The 4,802-nt window shown below is 40.7% G+C and overlaps 1 long non-coding RNA gene across 1 annotated transcript; it reads right to left on the minus strand.

The window, feature by feature from the left end:
* Nucleotides 1–556: 556 nt before the first annotated feature.
* LOC143473317 (uncharacterized) lies at nucleotides 557–1,361 on the minus strand. The gene is made up of 3 exons (XR_013120506.1): nucleotides 1,013–1,361; nucleotides 816–910; nucleotides 557–713 (listed from the first exon to the last, which is right to left on the minus strand). It is a non-coding gene; the product is annotated as an uncharacterized LOC143473317 (long non-coding RNA).
* Nucleotides 1,362–4,802: the final 3,441 nt, after the last annotated feature.

Here is a 4,802-nt window from a genome sequence, read left to right on the forward strand (position 1 = left end):
TGAAGCTACATTTTATTTATTTGTAATAATTTAGGCTATGTGTTGCCAGTGTAATATTCCTCCCTCAATATAGTTTGCTAAATTCAGGTACCGCATGGTTAGCTGGGAAAATAGTGAATCACTCAGATAACATAACTGGATACATTCAACCTAAAACATATTAGCCTATAATTCACTAATGATGATTACATGAGTAACACCGAAAGTAAAATACAAGACAGTATGACTCCTTTGTAATTAAAACACAAAATGACATTACTTAACAATAATAAATATTTTACTAACAATTTACAAAACATGATGAGGATGACAGGAGCACTGATAATCAGCTGCTGATAACCAAATATCCCATAACGGTCGAGTCTGTAATGCTGATGGTTGTCCACGGTGATGATGAATAGTCCACGGATGGTGATTCTTTCTGGCTTTTCTCAGTTCCTTGAATGCTGACGATGGTGATAATAATCCCGACGATTGGTTCTTGATGCCGTTCAGTTCTCTGTTCTCTGGCGTGGATCATAAAGTCTCTCATTATCTTGATGCACATCTCGTCAAGGCTTATTATTCTGTCCTGGTCAGAGAGTTGGGGGAAAGAGAAGAAGGGGCAGATGTAAAATGCTCCAGGTGGGTGATCAGTCCATGTGATGTTCTGCCTCTGTGTCCCAATAGAACAACATCTAGTCCTCATGTGGTTATGGGAATACCTTCAGCATCTGAAAAACACACATGCAAACAGAAATATTATAAATTACGTGGAAAAATAAAACGCATGCCACACAGTCAAATCATGAATTTATAAAAGAATAAAGGCTTACTATTCTGTCCTGGTCCACAAACTGCAGTAGTCCTCTTGTCCTGGGAGCCTGCGTGAAAGTCGGTAGTCTCTAATCCAGGAAGAAGCACAGGAGACCTACATGATGGACAGTACGAAAGAGACAGAAAAGCAGAATAAAGAAACACAGCTTTATGTTTTCATGAGAAATCTGGAAGATGAGTTAGGTGCGACACAAACCTCAAAAGATGAAAGAGTGTTAGGGGAAAGAGAAGAAGGGGCAGATGTAAAACGCTCCAGGTGGGTGATCAGTCCATGTGATGTTCTGCCTCTGTGTCCCAATAGAACAACATCTAGTCCTCATGTGGTTATGGGAATAACTTCAGCATCTGAAAAACACACATGCAAACAGAAATATTAAATTACGTGGAAAAAGAAAACGCATGCCACACAGTCAAATCATGAATTTATATAGGAATCAATGAATGTGTAGGTGTTTAAAAGCCTGGAGGTGGACGTTGAGGTGGTGGTCTTGGTGGGCATGGACTGGTGGAAAAAACAGCTGGGTTCGGTGTCTCCAGGGTCTGGGTGTGACTAGATTCGGATGATCTGAAAATGTCATCCGAACCGATGGAGACACCCTTAAACCAAGCGGACACCTGTGTTTGCTACAACACACACACAGTAAAAATGCCTTTAGATATCATTTTCTAAAAACCTCACCACAAATAAGTCTAAATGCAATCAGAAAGGAGGAAGCACTGACCAGAAAAATAGCAACGTAAGGAAAAACAAATGCTAGCAAAATAATGACCTGTTGCAGAGTATTGGACTAAAATGATCCATAATATGACATAAAATTATCATTTTATTTAAGGCTAATTTGCTCAGACGTTTTTATTGTTATGTTTATATTTTCTTACAAGCCAGCTTTGCAACTTTTTATTTCTTTCATTCACGCATGCAGTCATTATTTAAAGGGAACATCTGAAAAGTAAATTAAAAAAAATAATTTTTTTTTTTTTAGTCAGTGATCGGTTCACTGTTCATTCATACTCCGTGTTCTTTAGCTCAGTCTGTTCAGTTTGCCTTATTCCTGTTGCGATCTCTGTTGTTGTGTCTGCGTCGTGAGTATTAGTATTCCAGCGTGTGTTCCTGCCTAGTCGTTGTTCCCTGCCTTGTTTTGTTCTTTGTGTTAATATGTCTGTCTACCTGTCGTGTTCTCATTGCCCTCCCGATATGACCCATGCCCAGGGGCGGACTGGCATACATTGCTACCGGGGATTTCCCCGGTGGGCCGATGGGTTAGTGGGCCGGTGGGCCGCCGGGCCGCTGGCCGCCGGTGGTTTAACTCGGCCCGTGGAGGAGCCACTGCCGCGCACTGCGGCCCCGGCCCGTAGTCACGCTGCTGTTACAACGGTGTTATTACCTCCCCCGCTCCAGTCAGACTAACCTGCGCGGCCGCGGACTCAGCCTGTAAACACATGAACGAGTTGGACCGGGCCACGAACTGGGCCAGCTGATGCGGGCTGACGGTATGCAGCGGAGATCAGAAAAAAACAACTTGTCCCAGAAAATCCGGGCCGGACTACGAAAACATACAGCAGTTTAAATTGTAGATACCATGTTATTTTAAATGTACTGCTGTCGCCTCTGCAACGTCTAAAGCACCATGTACAAATTACCTTACAGTTTTTCCCAGTCGATTTGGTTCATTTCTCACATCATGCTTTACATTGGCATCACAACTAGTGCATTTCTCAAAACAGTTAGTGCAAACAGCAAAACTCAATGAAATACCTGCAAAAGCAGATACTTCACTCAAAATACTTTGTTTTTGCCCCAAAATCAAATATTTAGGTCATTCAATTTGTCAGTGCCATCAGAATATCTAGTCTGTGTGCCATCGCCTATGAACAAGGCAGTCAAAATACTTAGTCATGTTGTCAGTGCAATTTTAAGTCACAGTCAGTGTAGACTGTATATTCTGATGAAATCTAGCTAAGTTTTTGATTTCAAGAACGCTGCACATTCTGTGGTATATCAAATACATGTTACACACATACAAACTTACATGGAACACAAAGTTACACATCACTGTATGTGGGAGACTGATAGCAAGAAATTGGACTGGAATCTAATTTGTACAGCAATATTGTTTGACGGTATTGTTCGCACTGCAATTTGTTGACAAAAACAAATCTGATTGAAATTCAGAAAAGACTGACTGGAAAAACTGCAAAATTAGAAACTTATTCTACACATTCAAAACAACCTGAGCACATACAGCCTCCTCTTACTGTGTGAAAATGGAACCTCTGCTACCACTATGAGCTAGTCTTGATATCCTATATGGTATAAGAATGCAAAAAATAAATAAATAATTGAATAACATGTCAGAATGTATGTTAATGTGCAGCATTACAGCAGAGAGCACATTTCTGAATTACACACGTTTTTTCTTTCGTTGTTCTTCCAATATTCGGCTGCACCCAGCAACCAGCTTCAGCCTTAGTGAGACCATGACTTACATGTAAATCATGGTCCACAATTGTTGCCCTTACTGTATTTCACTGTTTTGTCCCCTCAGCCTTACACCACACAGTATTACCCCTCTACACCACACAGTCTTACTCTTTACACCACACAGTCTTACCCCTCTACACCACAGTCTTACCCCTCTACACCAGTCTTACCCCTCTACACCACAGTCTTACCCCTCTACACCACAGTCTTACCCCTGTACACCACACAGTCTTACTTTTCCTAATCGCTGTTCACCCTATACATGGCCTTGTCTTTCCATCCATGGCCTTGTCTTATCCTTTATGATACTGCAGTGTTTAGTGTCTATAAATGTTTGCCAATTACAGTAAAGGTTCATGAGACGCACCTCTGACCTATGGTTGAGACCATTGGGTGATCTAAGCCTTCACCACTTCCCTTTCTTACTGTAACTGAATCTTCACCTGCAAACAATTTAATCAAGTTAGGATAAATTACCAAAATGTAACAAAAAAAATTAACAAAATAAATAAATGTAAAATGATGCCTTAGAGATTATGACAACATGTTCAGCACTTTTGCATATAATGACCTAGGCGATGACCTAAAGACTAAATGTTTGGGAGTGTAAGACAATTCAACAGACAATCCGTACAACACATTTTGATAAACATGACATAAGCAACACATAATGTAAAAAACAACAGACAATTGTTCTTGTCCATTTGAAATATGTACAAAAGCATTTGCAAAATGATAAACACAAGGAGAAGTACAATTATGATGTGCACAAGTGACAAGGAGATGTGGAGACTGAATGAACAGTTTTGAGAATTTCAATTCTGATCTGAGAAATGAACCGAATCGACTGAGAAAAACTGTAACACGATTAACACGGATTTAAGTGGCGGTCTTAAAGGTTCCAGAGCACTGCACACAGTTTTTTTTTTAAAGCTATTGAAATTCTTGGATTAAAACTAACCACCAAATATAGGTAAGAGGAAGAAATACCCACGTTAGAGTTGTAGGTTGTTCTTTGGATGCACTTTGCGTAAAACAACTTGGGGCGAACGTAAAATGTTACCGGAGGGGTTTAAAATGGACACAGCGATAAAAAAAAAACAGATTTAAAGTGTGCAGGAACAGTCTGAATCGTGGTTTGAACTAACCTAGGTTTTTTGCCGGGACCGAATATTAAAAAGAAGAATAACCGGGACAAACCGGGACAGCCCGGTAAAACCGGGACAGGTGGCAACACTAATACACACACACACACATTCTCCCCAGTCCGCCCCTGGTGTGGCAGCAACTCTGGCATTAAATTAAATTATTACAGCCTAGCTAAAAAGGCAGAACCAGAAGGTAACACAGACTTGGGAGGATTCTGAGACATTGGTATCCATCCACTGCACCATCAACAAACTTGAGTGACCACATGCAGTGACAGGATGATAGCACCAGTGCCCCAGTTTACCATAAAACCCTTTGCCTGTGAACCCCTGGATCTGTAGCTTTATCTAAGGGG

This window comes from Brachyhypopomus gauderio, chromosome 13 (genome assembly GCF_052324685.1).
Source record: "Brachyhypopomus gauderio isolate BG-103 chromosome 13, BGAUD_0.2, whole genome shotgun sequence".
NCBI lineage: Eukaryota > Metazoa > Chordata > Actinopteri > Gymnotiformes > Hypopomidae > Brachyhypopomus > Brachyhypopomus gauderio.